The sequence below is a fragment of the Stegodyphus dumicola genome, chromosome 9 (genome assembly GCF_044657685.1).
Source record: "Stegodyphus dumicola isolate Sdum_Otavi_A_Nest chromosome 9, ASM4465768v1".
Lineage (NCBI taxonomy): Eukaryota > Metazoa > Arthropoda > Arachnida > Araneae > Eresidae > Stegodyphus > Stegodyphus dumicola.
Genome location: NC_140776.1, coordinates 101,504,918 through 101,522,728, shown reverse-complemented (window position 1 = coordinate 101,522,728; position 17,811 = coordinate 101,504,918). Strand labels below are relative to the sequence as shown.

The window sequence follows — 17,811 nt, the reverse complement described above, 5'->3', positions numbered from 1 at the left end:
AGAACAGTCAAAATTTCATATTTCGCTTAAAATATGGCCCCCGATATTTTTCGCCACTACAATACTTCTTTTATTTTTTTTAAATAAAAAGCATAGTTGAATATTTTTTTTCCTAAGGTAATGATTCTTCGTCAAAATATTTTGTTGTGGATGTTAAGATTTTCTCTATGCGTTCATATTCGTAAAGGATTAAGATTTTCTTTATGCTTTTACATTTTGTAAAGGATTAAGATTTTCTTTATGCGTTTACATTTTGTAAAAGATGATCTTTCAAAAGAGACGGATTGGTTTGATTTAGTTTATTATGGCAAAGCACACTATGACTGTCTGCCTAAGGGGACTGAAACCTTCCTGGGAAACTTTGCAAGAAAACTGGGTTTACATACATTGCACTGTACAGATATTTGTAATCGCATTCTTATTGATTAAAAAGAATTTTAGCTTTCTGTCACGTCCTATGCATTTTGAAACTTAATCCTATTTTATTTGTTTATGTTTTCTTTATGTTATTTTTGACTGGTTGTTTTCTGTGTCTTGTTTGTGATTCGCTGAACCACGATCTTCTATAAAGATGTATATATATAACCTCTGTAAACTTTTCTCACTCTGCATGTGTTTCTTCTTTTTGATCTGCAATAAATGTGTTTGTTTTTCGAACCACGGCGTTTTAAATGTTCAACATACACATAGTTCGAAAGAGATAAACCAGTCTTCTTGTGAACCTCTTTTTAAAAATTAGTACGTGTTTGTCATTTGACACTACATAGTGGTGAGTTCTTTCAAATGTGTATTTAGAAAAGCAGGGTTATTTGACGGTATTTCTGACCTCCCACAAAAGTATTTTCATCATAAAAGGGGTCCGTCTTAGCAAAATTAATAACTATGCTCACAAAATCCGCTAATATTTAGTGAATTGTAAATTTTTTTAGAACACAAGCCAGAGCGAACACTGCATTAAAATGTGAATCTGCGTCATCTGTCCGGCATGTGTGGTCATTTCAGTTTCGACTTAAGGGCCCAGATATTCAGGACTGGCAGTTATAGTCATGAGTTTTGACTAATGTAGTCTCCTGTTTCAGGAAGTCTCCCGAAAAGTATCTTGAATTACGTTGACATTCTCATGTTTTACGAACACTTGACAGAAGTACTTACAAAATACCCAGAACAATTCATTTAAAATATTTACTCTGGAAAACTCCTTGCAAAGATTTTTTATGGAAGTTTTTACGCATTTCACCGATGCTTTGCAGCAATTCATGTCATATAATTGTTCCTGGCGTTAAAGTAATTTTTTTTTAGTCAGCAAAATATAGTCAACGATTTCCCGAAATGAAATGGCGAATGAAATTTAGCAAAAGAGCATGCATTAAATCTTATTTTTGCAATAGAATTTTTACTACATGACATGCGGAATGTAGCAAAAAGAGCTTTAGGAGTAATACGTTACCAAATAGAAGCTGCCTGAGTGATAAATAACGTAAAGACCGAACCACGCCCTGAAGGATCTTCCAACACACTGGTAGATATCCACTTAAACTCATAAGCAACAGGTCAATGAAAAAGTGAGAAATTTAGCACTTAGCCACCGTCACTTACAATAAGGGATCGTATAGAACAAATTTCTACTCATTCGGAGCTTTATGAGGAAATTAAAAAGATCATTAGAATTCGCCGGTGTTGTTACAAAATGGTAGATTTTACTTAAAACAACAAATTATTCAAGGCGGTCAGGAAATGTTTGCTCAAGACAGGCGCTTTTTAAACAAATCTTAGTTGTAATGATACTTAGATATAAGAATTTGATACAAAGCTACTCAACAATCAAATGAAAGACACGCGAAAGTTGAATTAGTATCAAAAAGACTGTATCAGAGTTAGTAAAACATCAATGTACAGTCTGTTTTCTTCGATTGCCATTGTTTTCACGAATGCATATTAACTGTAGTGATGTTGTGCATTAGGAATACATATCAGCTGTAAAAACGCAATAAAGAGTATTAATTGAATGTTTTCTGGACTGTGAGCAAAGCAACCAGTAAAAATGACCTGTGTGGTTGTATAAAAATGTTTGAATTTTTCATCCTGATATTACACCTTATAAGAATGCTGTCGTCGTTTGCGAATGTTTCTCCAAAAATTCAACAATTACGGCTCCGAAAGCTCCATATCCATCTTATAGGGTTCGTGTGATTTTTTCTATTTCTCATCGTTTAACTGCAGCTTTAATGGTCACCGTTATGAGTCTATTGACACAATAAAAAGAATTCGCAGCGAATCCACGAAAACGACATTAAAGCATTTTCGAAAATTCAAAAAAAAAAAAAAAAAATGTTGTTGTAAATGCAGTGCAATCAAAGGCCATTGGTTTGAAGAGGATATAATAAATATTACAAAATAGTAATTAATTTAAATCTTATTTTTATAAAAAACTGCTCTTGATACGTTTCTAACGTTTTCATCACAGTTTTATACTGTGTTATTTCGAGACTATTTCCTTGTTAATGCTATGTAATATATTTAAATGTTTTTTTCTCGTACAAAAAAAAAGTATTTTCTATGTTATTCGTCTAGGAAAGTAATCTAATACCTTTCAACTAAACTATAAAGATAAAATTTATGATCGTCGTAAGCTTACAGCAGTTATGTCTGGATATTGACTTTTCCAACATAAATATTTCCTTTTTGTAATAGATTATAGAAGTACTTATATGAGCGTTGATTCTTAATCGTATTACATCTTATGGGCGGTAAAATGTTTATTGGTGCAAACTTCGTATTTGATAAAAGATTCATAGTTAGAAAGATTTTCTGCGTACGCATTTATTTTAAGATTAAACAAATAATCTAAGATAATGCAGAAAACTTAAATTATTTTTTCATCTTTTTCTAAAAAAGAAAACAAAATATTTTATTTTGCGTATTATTTTCAGAGGTACGACATATCATGGGTTGAGACGAACAACCCTGGGTTCATTATTGTGTCCAGAATGTTGTTCTTGATTTGAAAAATGTCTTGCATTTTTAGATAAGTAACTACAAAAATTGAAGAAGTCTCAAGTTACAGAAAATTAATAAGCATGTAAAACTGCTTGGGATGCAGATGTCTCTGGGTAAAGCCAGGTAATTCTCTGATCATCGCGCCTTCTTTCATAAACATCAATTCACATTACTCACTCAATACACTAAATCTTTTGTTGACCTCATCCCTTACTTTAACGTTTCCTTTTATTTCTTCATTTGCAATTTAGTTTTCCATATAGAGTTGTTTAAATTAAAAATCATGGACTTTCTTTTTATAAAAAAACCAAGATTTTCCTTTCTTAAAATACGGTTTCCCTCTCCATTTTCTAAAAAGCTGTTACGATATATTTCAAGAATGGGAATTAAATATCTGGGTCCAGTTCTATTTAATACCAAATATATGTGCAGTAATCCTCCGAAATACATGAATATGAGTTTTCCAAACCTTTACGCAATTCGAAGTCAAATTCGCAAGTTGCTTAAGTATAACTTCGTAAGGAACTTCAATATTTATTATTATTATGTATATAATGCTTCAGCAGATTTTGTGTAGACCACTTGTTGATTCTCAAGTGCTCACGTACAGGGTCGGATTTACGTGTAAACTACACAAGCCATAGCTTAGGGCCTCCACATTCTTGCCCCCCCCAAAAAAAATTTAAAAAATAGTATTAAAATACATTATAACCGACTTATACAGAGTTATCAAGTCTAAATCTGGCTATGCTCACGTAGAATGCCAGAGCCATATAGATATCTGAAAGATTAGAAGATACATCAGATGAAATAGCAGCGAAGGAAAAAAAAACTTTATAGAGGCGTTATATGGCGTTAATTCATACACAGTTTAATTCTCTTAATTAAAACACGTTCACGTATAATCATTATGAGTGCTCCGTGCTCTATGCACCTGCGAAATTTTGAAAGCTTACATCTTTTTTAGACAAAGGAAAACCGCGGGGCAAGAAAAATATGCGTGACTAGCAGAAACAAGGCGAAGCAGGAACAAAAAATATTGCACAGTTAGTAGAAATTGTATTTATAGTAAAAATTTTCATTAATACAATTGGTTACAAGTTATTCCGGATTCCAATGATTATATAAACGAATTAATTTAGAAAGACGCCATCCAGATTCAGGAAGAAGACGTAACCAAATTAAAATAAGTAATTAAAAGAGCTATTACCGAATTAAGTTAGGAATTATGAATTTCATATTTCAAACTATTTTGTCTTACACATATATATACTAGTTTACACAATTATATGTTTTATAAATGAAATATTATATATTATTGTTTTATAAGTGAAATATTACATATTATTGTTTTATAAAGGAAATAAACATCTTAAATAGTATAAACATAAACATTTCCCAAATTAGAAATGCCTTGCGGCAGCGAACTGAGAATGGCGGAAGAGTTGGTTCTGCATGCGGATGACTGCTAATTATAATTCTGGGGTTGCATTATGCAATGCCCACTTCATTCCGCCTCTCTTTCTACGTCTAGTTGATGCCATGCGGGTGTCAGCCCTACGCAGTGTCGACCGCATGTCTGCGACATCCTTATTAAGGATGATATATGTGCATTAATCCTTTATTGATAAATGTGCATTAATCACCTTACTCATTATTATAATATCATGACAATCCTATGCCGGTAAAGATCCTGTGGTGGTGTCGGCCCTACTCCATATAAATGTAAGCTAAATTCGCATAAATAGCCTTACTTCATTCTTTTAAAGTATGAAGTAATTATCTCATATTTTCTTTTCATAATTATGAAGAGGCATATTATTTCATAATTATAAAGAGGCATTCTATTAGAATGAGCTTAATATGTTGCGTTCATCAAAATAAACGGTCTTGAACTATCCGTTTGGGTCTTTATGCATCCAAGCTTTTAAAAGAATTATGATGTATGTGTTAGCAAAAATAAATCTAATACAGACAAACTAATGGTATTTTTTAAATCAATACCTGTCTGTATATGTTATATGGTATGGCAAATATATTACATAAGCAGGTTTAATTTACAAAGCAACACTTATTTTTCGTCAGTTTATCAAATATGGTAAATGTAGTTACTGTAAGCGCCGCTTTATGGTCTGTTACTTCTAATCATTTCAGTGCTATAGCCAGCTTCCAGCTTCCTCCCCCCTCTACTCTGTAATCGTAACTCATGGCATCACCTCTCGGCATTAATTTACTCCTCGTCATTTGAGATTGCATTTCAATTCAGCCTTCTTTTGCTTGCTTTTTATGAAGCGAAACACACTAAACGGAAAAGAAGTGAGGAAAAAAAAATTAAGGGAATCGCGTAATTTTGTTTCCGTAGGTTACGACTTAAATCGGGAGGCGGAAAAATAACCTTGGAGTACATATTTCAAAATAACGAACTATAGTGGGATCACGTCTGTATCCGACAATTTTGCTAACTTTAACCGAATGATAACTTTAAACTGTGAGGAAAAAAAATTCAGAATATGAATGGAATTTAACGTGTTATTGTGACTTATCTCACTTATTTGACAGTAACATTAGAACAAGCCCACGAAATTTATCATGGCAAAGAGTGCAAGATTGGGCCTGTCGTTACCAAGAGCCTTGAGTACCATACAGGTGACAGTACGACTTTCCCCCCCTCTAACTTTGATGATGAGCATTCCCAACCCTTTTCCCTCAGAGTGCCCTCATGCTGCAGAGTAAGTGTACATTTACGAGCATCCATGCCTTCGCCGGGATTCGAAACCGAGACTTTCGATATGGTAGTCAGCTTCGCTAACTACTATCCTGTGTATGCGGCTCTGATTTAATATAAATATAAAAAAAACATATAATTCGGCATTTTCACAGCATTTTACATAGAAAAAAGCTTAGACTTGAGCAACTGTTCAAGTCTTGCCTTTGTGTGAACTGTTCATGACGTTTGTTTTATAAATGGAACAAACGTTATACGGTAACGTTTGTTACAGCATTGTTAGGTTATTTTCTTCCTTCACGTTCATACGGGGTTCGTGAGGATTTGAAGTGAATAATGACGAGACTTGATGATGAAGTATCGAAACGCGTTTTATTTACCAATATCAAATTTACCAATATCGAAACGCGTTTTATTTACCAAAATCAAAACAGCTTCAAAACACTTTTAGAGTCGTCGAAGATCTACTATAAACCTTCCGGAACGCTGGAACAATCAGCGACACAGCCTTCATACTGTCAGGCAATAACGGTGGAGACGGCTTCACTGCAAACCACCAGAGTACAGCTCCCGACTCTGCTCAAAAGTTCTCGGAACTCAAAGTACTCTCGAGACTCTCCACGCTACAACTCGCGATGCACTCTACGACACACAGAGCACAGCTCCCGACTCTTCGGTTCAGTCGTCCCCGAAGCTTAACAGAATCGACGATGCACTAACCGCGATACACTAAAAGACTCTTGGAATCACTCAACGACCCACTCGGCACCCGCTGCCCGGCTGTCAACGCGATCCACTCCGCACGGACTGAATAACTCGAAACTAACTATCTTGCACTCGCAGACGAGGCATTCCGGCTCGCCCTCTCGGCGAGGCACACACACACTGACTGCGGACCAGCAGTATTTATATGGTTTTCGGCTTGTGTTCGAGAACATTCTGGGCTAAACCGGTAATAATTCGTTCCAGAAGGTTCTCCATCCGTCCATGGTATATCGCCAATTTTGTCGCTAAAATTGGACAAATGGGCGATTTCTCGCCAAATGTGGAACCCTGCCTTTCCTTGCCATTTTATGGCAAACCTAAAACTGCTTTGCGGGGAAGCCATCTTACCGCGCCTGTACATTTCGTAAAAGAATAAACTGTTCATAATAACTTTAATTCAAAAGTTCACTTAGGAACTGATCATAACGTTTCTGGAAATTATCTGACCGATTGGGACCCTCTAATCTCAACACTTAAGAAATCATTCCAATAAAAAATTAAAAATTAGGCAAAAAAAAAAATGTAACCATAGTTTAGTGCAGATATTTTCAAGAACTTTTTTCCTCCTGAAACACTTAAAACGTCCTCCGCGAAGGCATCCCTCCCTTAAGGCAGATAGCCCTCGAGTGCTTTGCCGTAATCTAATAAACCAAACCAAACATCCTGAAACAAGGACCTGAGACTGATCGTCCTCAAAATCTACGCCAAATGAAGGTTGCTTTTAGTGCTTAATTTTAAATGGCCGATTGAAATCGAAACCTAGGCATCTGATGATTTAACTCTTACTTGGTGATATTTCTCTGTTATTTAGCACTTTTGTAATGTATTTTTATCTTAGTTTTCTTCTTTGCTTCAGTTAAAAAAAATATTATGTAATATTTTGATCATATTAGCAGAATTGTGAATCACAATAAAGAAGCTTTTTTCCATGTTTTCGTTTACAAATGGGTGACATTTCGGCAGTTACAAAAAATATCCGAGTGGTAGCTTTTATCGCGATCTTATTAAGCAGCGTGTACTGGAATAAGAAAGAGTGTGATTTATATTCAATAAGATAGCAATATATTAAAAAAATCTGTATTATATGGTTTTATTTCCTCAATTTTTAGACGAATAATGTTGCTTTAGTTAGTTTGTATATGATGAGAATTAAGATAGAACATTAAAGAATAGTTACTTCTACTTTATTTATCATTAATTCAACGTTACAATCAGGAAGAGGTTATGTCTCTCTCCTAAGGTTGGATTGTTTTCAAACATTTCTTATTTTCTGGAAGCTTTCGAAAAATCCGCCGTATTTTAACAAAAGCTAAGTACCCAATCTCCTTTAATTATCTAAAAGGAAATGAATTTTATATTCGATAGATGGCGCTACCGGTTTCACTTCTGCTGTTTCTATAAATGCTGCGGTTTTCACAGTCGTGTAAAAGTATGATCCTTCCCGATATTATTTCAAAAATTATGATTTACAGCCAATGAAATGAATATCGAAGAGAGTCGTGTTACTTATTTGAAAGAGAAGCATGCCATCATAAAATTTTAAACCAGCCAGAAAAGCAACTTTAGTTTTATTCATAATGAATGCAATGCAAATTTGCGCTGTTGCCTAATTTTAAATATTACTATGCCAAATAAATTTATTGCTTTTATAGTTACTGGAAGTAAGCAGTAAACCCCGGATGAAGGAATTTCTGATTAGATTTTTTGTTTGTTAATAATACGTATCGAATTCGTCCCCCCTTCAGCCTACAGCTGTATGGGTATCCATACAACGTATTCCCTAATTCGATCTGTGTTCGCTTATATGGAAATTCGCATGTAAAAAGAAGTAACTTTTTTTGGTTCATTATTCTTGAATAAAAGAAACATTGTGTAGTAATTTTTAATGAAAAAACTGAATAAATATTTAACTCATATTTAAATGTAATTAAATGCACTTTTCCCCTTATAAAAAATCGATAGTGATTTAATCTTTTATTTAAAAAAATCTGAGTGTTTTTAACGTTTTTTGTGTTACTTTTATTTATTAAATATTATGTTTTTTTGCCACAGAAGAACTTGAACCACAAAATTCAATTTAACAGCTGTATCGCAAAATATTTAAAAAGAGCATATCTTTAGAATGTCCGTTACACAATCTCGCGCGCTGAAGAGAGAAATGTTTTTTTTTTTTTTTCCTTTCCGTACAATGTCGCGATTGCTTGCTTTGAAATCGTCGAGTTTGCTAATCAAAAATTCGTTAAAATTTTACATTAAATAATAAAATATTAAACCCAAATTTGGAATTTGTTTTATTATTTATTGAATGTAAAATTTATTTACATTCAATAAATAATAAAGCATACATTCCAAATTTGGACTACTAGATGCCCGTTTGAGAGTAGAGGAGTACATCATTCAAAATTTGATATCTCTAGGTACCGTTGGTTTTTCATAATACCAGAAACATACATACATTCTTGCAGATTCTTCATTATTGAATTCCTTTAAATATAATGCGGGGTTCTAATATTTGATGGCAACAATTTCAAAAGTGAAACGTCGTTTGTAGTGGACGACGTAAAATGACAAAACGAAATTTTAAGTGTTCTTCTGGGCAAATTGGCCCTTTGGGCTAATAATCTGTCTTTATGAAGACTGCAATCCATTTAACACTATAATATCCCTATAAGATTATAAAGCAAGTTTGAGTGAAGCCAATTTCAGAGTAAGCATTGAGAATTTTAATGACAGGCATCCTTGCAAGGAAACCAGAAGACAAAATGCAAATTATTATTGATTACTTGGCCACTCCTGCTGAATCGTAAGTCAATACTATATGTGAATACATCAAATAATATTAATCGTTCAACTTTTTTCGTGCAATATGTTTGTTTACTCATACCAATGAAATAGTTCGATCATTTCTTTTTCATTAGGTCTATGAAAAATTTTAATTACTCTTTTTAAATAGACTTTTTACCTTGATATCCAGAAAGGAGTTTCTACATTATTTTTATGGCAATGTTTTTTCTCAAAAAATGATTATTGACATTTTACGAGCATAAATAATTTTCTTACTTCTCTGGAGGAATTTTTCACAATTCTAATGAAATATTTTGCTGTTGGCTAATGTTTCTAGTCATGGATAATCATAAGGGCTTATATTTATAGGATCGACCCTTCGGTACTGTGAAGAATCGACACTGCATTACATCGTTACTCCGCAGAATCGATATTAGTCTACTATCGACATGATAAAAAAAAATCAAATGTTGTAACAATGAGTAACAGGTTGATGCCCTGCTCTTTCAATAACGTCAACTCACAGACAATAAAAAACAATCTGACTGTTAGATCTTTAGAATTCCATCAAGTTATATTTGGGGGAGAGATATTGTCAGGAAATTCCAAACAAGTAACAAATATCATAGCTAATGCTTAATCTCTACATTTAAGACATTGGAAATTTTAGGGACCTCAAAATATATTTCCGAGTTGTAGGAAGAATAGTGTAAAATATAATAAACAGTACATCCTATACCATATAAGCTCCTCCACTTTATGCGTCTACCTTTGACAGTCAAAAGAGCCTGAAAGCTCTTGCTAATGGTCATAGATAATGTTTCTGAAAATTTGTATTTGAAATAAAAACATAATATTTTTGCCACACACTGCTATATTAGTGCCACAGACTACTACATTAGTGTTTCACGTTCTAATGCGATTTGAAATCAATTTTCCGGCTTAGCTTTGATTTCTTCTAGGCTTCTACGATTTAGTGAGTGCACAAATTTCGATTCCTAACTATCTTTTCTGCAAGCCCATCATTTCATCCGTACTATTCTAGTCACGAAGCCAATTACAGAAGAAGAAGCACCAAAAGAAAAAAAAAATAAGATGTCTTTTCTCATTCCCCTCTGTTAAATGGTCGAAGAATGATCCCTTTCATTCCACCACAGAAAAGCCGTTCGATTTTTGCTACACTGTACTCTCTTGTGTGGTTGATGCGAGTTATCGAGTGCCCAGTGGTCATTCGTTAGAGGGACGTGCTCCAGGTAATCCGGATACCAGAAAAAGGATTTATTTTTGTAAGGACGAAATTAATTGATCGGATTCCTGCTTCTTGAAAGAGAAATACAATGCCTGAGCTCGCAATAATGTTTGTCTAGCATTGTTTGGTAAGGAAGCATGCCCGTTTAATCACTGCAGTGTCTTAATATCTGCTTCGCTGTGTTCTGTAACTGAATTAAGTCAGTCCATATTTATGGTTTAGCTATGTGGTTATAAATAAACGTCTGCTTTTAATGCAGGTATAGATATAAAATATAGACGTCTTGCGACGTTTGAGGATAGGAAGATTCTTTTATTTATCAGCTTGGTACGTCAAACTTTCTCTTGGCGCATTAAATTAAATACATTTGTGCTTTTATTTTCAGTCGGTGAAGCTTCTCTTTCGGATTGATTAACTTTCCCATGCTCAAGAAAGAAATTGTCTTTAGAACTCTAATCTCTTATTTATGCATAGCTTGTAATAATGAATTCTGGCATTCAACTGCGCATGTCTTTTTCTTGTAAATGTTTCGACGTGAAACTATAATCTATTAGTTTAAAAATAGGCACATTGAGACATTCTTTTTTTCTAGGCTTGAATCGTAACATAGTAATGGCAGGTGATAAAGCCTCGTAACTGCTCTTTTTTTTACTTAATTTACTTTTAGCATGTTTCGCTTACGAAAAGCGAATGAGTGAATGCAGACTTAAGCTGTAGTCTCATATGATCTTCAGAAAATAATTGCTGTTTGATGATGACAACATAGAAAAGAGGGAAGGTGAAAGGACCTTGAAAGACCTATTTTAAAGTAGCAGAAAAGTATCTGAATTGGAAGAAGAAGTAAAATTTCAAAGACACAGCAACACCATAGAGAAAATTCGCGCTTAAAGGTATAAGCGTCGACAAACATTGCAGGAGTAAAGGCAGACCTTGAAATTCATCTACGAATGCAATCGAAAACATCTTGCAACATCTGAGAACCGGCTCACCAGGTACAGAGAGGTAAAGTCCCTGAACACTAGTAGTTCGGTCCGAGTTTTGAATCCCGCGAAAGGGCTGGGTGCATGGGCGTTTCCGTGGTTTTTCCTATCTGTAACATATTAATACGGGCCAGCTTTCCTTAGAAAGTCGTCCAAGAAAGCATCCTTCCCTTCCGTCGTCGGAACGCGTAAATAATAATAAAAAAAATCTGAAATGTTTCAGATTTTAAATTACGTCCAAAGGGGCGTTTTTTAACATTTTGTGTGTTACCTTTCTTTATTAAATATCATGTTTTTCGCACTTAAACCATAAGATCCAGTGCAACAGCAATATCGCAAAATAGTTTTAAAACGAGCATATCTTTAGAATTTCCGATACAGAGACTCACGCGCTGGAGATAAAAATGTTTTTTCTGCACAACGTTGCCATTGCTCGCTTTGAAATCCTTGAGTTTGTTAATCAAAAATTCGTCAAAGTTTTAAAAAATAGGAAATCGATCATAAAACAAATTTCAAACTTCAAATTTGGTCTTCCACATTCTCATATTCGTTGGAGGATTACGTTATTCAAAATTCGATGACTCTATGTACCGTTGTTTTATCACAATACGAGAAATATACATACATTTATGCAGATTTTTCATTATTTAATTTCTTCAAATATAATGCAGGACTCTAACATTTTGTGGCAACAGTTTGAAAAGTGAACCGACATTTATGAGTCCGACGCAAAATGCCAAAACGAAACTAATAGTCCTTCGGGATTCAAATCCCTTTGGACTAAAAAATATTAAATAACATCTGAGAACCTGTTAGAGCGCTATATTGAATGGTTTAAAAATACATAGCCTTTTTCTAAGATTTTCAATTCTTATTTCTTAAATGTTAGAAATATCTTTAAGTTTCCAGCTTTAGTTTCGTTAACAAATCTATTTCTTAACATGGGTAGTTAACAAAAAATAATTATATGTAATGAACGATTGAATGGAAACTCTCAATGGAGTATTTTATTTTAAAATTATTATTCAAACTATTAAAGATATCAAAAACATTTGAAAGTATCACATTATGAAGTTTGCTTATGCAATGCATTACTTAGGACCGATGGTTGCCCAAAATTTCTAAAACCAAAATTTCATCAAATCTTTCAGTTTTCAACATAATAAAAAAGTTAGCTACAAAATGAACAATTCTAAAAGTCTCGTCCTGGCAAGGAAAAAATAGCATCTTCTAACAGAAGAAATTCGAAATTTACTCCTACCTTAAAACCTAAATCTTATTCCGAAACAATTAACAACACTAACCTCAACAATAATTTTATCGAATTTTTTTCACAATGAGGTAGCTCGAAAACATCTTCGAAAGCCCTAAATTATCTTAATTAACATTTCTCATTAATAACAGCGTGCAACAACAGGAGACAGTAGACCACTCTGGGTGAGCAGCTGAGCCACTGTGAAGACTTTCAGCTTTATTGCTCATTCAGTGGACCATGTTTATTTAAATTATATAATATTGCAATGAAAATTTGATTTTGATATATACATAATTTTGACATGCAATTGACAAAGACTGATAAAATTTCATTAGTATTAACTAAAAAGTATTAACATAAATTTTGATGATATTTACATAGAATGCATAATGTAGAATACAAATGAAGAGTTAAATACAAAATTTTGGTTATGTACATAATAAATAATATAGCATTTGGGTGATATGTTGAAATGTAATAACAGTTCAATGTTAATAAATGCTCATAATTCATAAATAGTTCGTTATTCATAAAAATTCACAGTAGAAAATGTCCTGTAATTCTACCTGTGGCTTAGTTTGTTCTGTTAGTGCAAAAGCTTCTTATCTTTTTAATTAATAACAAATGTGACATGAAAGAAACGGCATTTAAGGTAAATAAATGGCCCTGATAATTTCGACTTGCCTTTTTCCACCGAACTTGGAATATGTGGGTAAAAAATCTCAACTTTTACTTTAAGTAATTACATTTTTGTATTTGCGAAATACAAAGATTAATAGAATCTTTGCGTGCAATATATTTTATCAAATAAGTGACAGGTATTACTATAAATTGCATACAGAAGCTGTAGAGATGAAACTTTTGTACAACGTTAAGGCGCGCACTACCCACTAAATTTATGCACTAGTATTCTTCGAATACGCTAGGGTTTTGAAATGATATCTTCCTAGATAAATGCATCTGCATTTCTAGGTAAATCATTCGGACGAATATTTTGCCTCATCTGATGCCAATGGACTATTTATTATCCTGTAAATCAATGTATAAGGAGCAGTCAACCGAAAATTAGTAAGAACCATTCATTCAGTCACGCGATCTTTGTGTGAGAGAGAACATTGGACAGCTCCAAAGTTATTTTCAAAGTCATGGAGAAATGAAAATGCCAGTCAATGTTTAAAATCACGATTTTCTACTTGTCGATTAATCTCACAGGTGTAATTCCTCCTTTTCTGAAAGGTTACATAATTTAGTCAATATTACTATATATTTATTGTGGCATCAAACATCAAGCTTCAACGTTAGATGAAGAAGAAGGTGAATTATACACTTAGAGATATGTCGCATGGATCAAGAGCTTTTGCTACTTTGCAAAGGGTAAAACTGACAATTTCTATTGCAAACTTCTGTTGCAAGATTACTATGTGATTAATTATCCTGATAATAGCAAATGGATTTGATGCAAGTGGTGTTGGGTTGCGCGTTCTTTGTCGATAATTAACTGCAATAGTTAACTTCTTACGTCATTAAAATTCAGAGATAAAGGGTAAATTCAGAAATAAAGCGATGAATGACGTCATCCTACTGCGAATATTGGCATGTGGTAGGCCAAATTTGAAATTTGGAATTTAGTTTATTATCGATTTCATATTTTGTAAACCTTTAAGGAATTTTTGAGTAACAAACTTAACGATTTGAAAGCGAACAATGGCAACAATCTACGGGGGGGGGGGGAACCTTTTCAGCTCCAGCGCGCGGAAGTGTGTATCGGAAACTCTAAGGATAGGCTCATTTAAAAATTATTTCGCGACATTGCTATTGAACTGAAATTTATGGTTTAAGGGCGAAGAACATGATATTTAATAAATAAGGGTAACACACAAAACGTTAAAAACACGCCCCTTTAGACGTAATTTAAAATGTGAAACCTTTCAGATTAGAAAAAAAGTATGTAAAAAAAAGTATTATATTTATTTTTTAATAAAGTTTATTTTATTATTCACCAAGACTGTTCAAATAGAAAATACCACTGACTCGAAACATCTCCTTAATGCAGTTATTTTGTTTGATTCTAACCCGCAGCGAAAAAAAAGAGTTTGCGATGCGTGAGCTAAACTGTTAGGTAGATGATTATGATTATTGTTAATCCATTTAAAATGATTTATAATAAAGCATATGACTTACAAATAGTTTTATTAATTACAAAATATTCATTACCCATCATGATTATTTTTATAATATTTATCAAAGCAATGAAAAACGTACTTCAGGTATCTTTTTTATATGGATTCCAGCCACAAAATTCGGTTTTGATCACGGCATATAAATTTACTACTTTGCAAAACCATCTGTGCAAACACAGGTGGCAGGCGAGACAACTTCGTTGAAGTAATAGTACTTCCTTAGACGACTTCTATTTTCTAAACCGTATTGTAGCGAGCTTGCTATAGAAACTCTTTGGCCCAACTATGAATATGCTGGAGATGGTAAAAATGTAAGATTTTATGTACTTTTTTCTAAATATAATTACGCATCATAAAACACTATATTTCTTCATTCGTATTTTTGCATAAAACGAATTTGAAGCAAAAGGCATATTAAAATAATTATTCAATATATAACTCTTCATACACCATAAAGGAAAAGAAATGTTAGAATAATACGGAATAAATTTTAGTTCTAGTAAAAGTAAATAGTGATGTTCATGAAGTACATAAAAATGAGAAAATATATTAAATCATTCGGAAGAAATTTTTGAATATTTATAATAGAATTATTTTAAAGTTATATACTTCATTAATTCCCAGCTAAAACCAAAGATCTTTTTTTTTTTTTTTTTTTTTTTTTTTTTTTTTTCTGTTTTTGTTTACATTCATGTTTGTGCTAATCTCAAATTCTTTACATTTTCTTGAAAGAAAGAGATATGCATTCTATGTCAGAAACATACGATAATTGCTATACGGAAGTCAAAACTCTATTTTCTCAATTAAAGAAAGGAGAGTATATTTAATATTTATAAAGATGTGTATGTAGTGCAACTTTTTTGTGGAAATTTCACCATTTTTTTCTCATACAGTAAATTTAAAATCAGCGATGGTCGTTCAAAATTAAGGTCACTTTTGGTATTAGGTCAATTTATAAAAAAATGAGATATAAGAAAATGAATGTATATGAGTCTTAAGTTTCATTTTCTTAATTACATTTTAAGAATATTAAAGGTAATTTTTAAAGCAATTATTTTGCACATTCAGGGCACCATCTTTGACTAAACTAAAAAACTAAACTTTCGTAAATATTTTAACTTACAGGATGTAACGATAATTTCTGCTTTAAATGTCTGACTATCGTCTCCTGTAAAAGAATTTAATTTTCAGGCTTAGTGAAAATTACGTATTCCATTATATGCTACTGCGAGAAAAAAATCATCATTATTTAGACAGTCTTACGAAGCTTATTTCCCTTAACTGATTAAATAATAAATAAGTTAAACATTGGCACACTAATTTATTAAACAGTGTGAATAACCTTTAGAAATATTTAAAATATCATTTTATCAAGACGGTAAGTAATTTAAGCCACTATAAAAGATTATGCAACTGTACTAAAATATAATTAGTAGATTTAGCGTACTTTTAAATTACCATTTATCCCGCTCTAGATGAAATATTTCTTTTACGCGTCTCAACTTTTACTCACTTACGGATAAACTGTAATTCCATTTTTCGCGATTAAATAAATTTTCAGAAACTTTTATTAATCCAGGTAGTACGTTATCTGTAAGCAATTTAGAGAAATAATTTTGCAGATCATATAAGTATCTGGTACTAATTTTATGAATTATCGTCCTTAAAACACCATCGAATACAGATTCAATGAAAAACATTTTTCAAAACTTGTTTTTCCAATTACTACAGTTTATCGTATACAAATAAATTATAAGGTTTTGAACCATCTCCGCATAAAATAGCCTTTTTTATTCGCATGAAATTTTGTTTTTAAAGGAAATTAAACCGTAATTGTATTTGAATGAATTTTAGTAAATTCTAGAGAATTCCATATTTACATGTTACGCAAAACCGCTTGTTCTGCAGATTTATACGATTTCCAATTACGTGAATGGTTTTGGAGTGCGTCTGCAAATAGTTTGTAAAACTGTAGTTTTTGAAATGCTCTCAAAATTAAAAATTGAAGTACTCTAAATCGTAAAATTCAGGAAAATTCAACAAAGAGAAATTCTTAAAAACTGTTTCCTAAATCATTATAATATACTTTATATAAACTAGTTTTAAAAATGTTAACCATCTCTAGGTAAAATAATTGTTTTATTCTTGTGAATTTTTATTTATTTAATGGAAGTTAAACCATAAGTGTATTTTCCATATTTCAATTAATTTCTGAATGATTTAGAGAAACAATTTTACATTTCGAGTATGAGATTCTGGACTTTATTTGATGAATTATCCCATTAAATTATTCTGAAATGCATAAGTCAATTAAGAGTTATTCTACTAACAGAAATTTTATAAAACAGTTTTTTTAATTATTGCAATTCAGATTTTAAAAGAAACATTTCAATATTAAATTTAAATCTGAGGAAAAATTATCTCTTAGTCTGGTGCAGATTTTGAATAAATTCTACCAATTTCGAGGATGATTAAAGAGTTCTATCTTTTTCAGAAGCAAAAGCATTTTTTAAAGAATGGAGAGGGTGATAACCATTTTATATTGAAAACAAATAGTAATAAGGAAGGTGAATAAAAAAACAAAGAAATTAAAATTCTGAAAGCGTTAGATAACTCCTATTGGTATACGTGTCAATAGTTAAAGTACAAGATATTTTCTCCCTTTTTTACAGGAGGTTGTGGTGTAACTGCATAGTATGTTCGGCTAGCAAGCGAAAGGTCCGGTGTTCGAATTCAGGGAAAGGCTTTGCAAATTTTTCAGGTCTCCTGCTTGAATAACCTAATGACTCTACAAAAGTCTTGTAAATGTAAAATCTTTTTAAAGAAAGTCCAATTCAAGCATTCAAGACTCTTTCAAAAACATAAATCTAAATTTT

At 32.4% G+C, this 17,811-nt stretch overlaps 1 long non-coding RNA gene across 1 annotated transcript in view; it reads left to right on the top strand.

Annotated features, from left to right (window-relative positions):
• Window positions 1-15,165: 15,165 nt before the first annotated feature.
• The window catches only part of LOC146995431 (uncharacterized), a 119,643-nt gene continuing 116,997 nt past the window's right edge, over window positions 15,166-17,811 (top strand). Inside the window, exon 1 of the long non-coding RNA XR_015043047.1 lies at window positions 15,166-15,246. This is a non-coding gene — a long non-coding RNA (uncharacterized LOC146995431). The remainder of the gene's footprint in view (window positions 15,247-17,811) is intronic.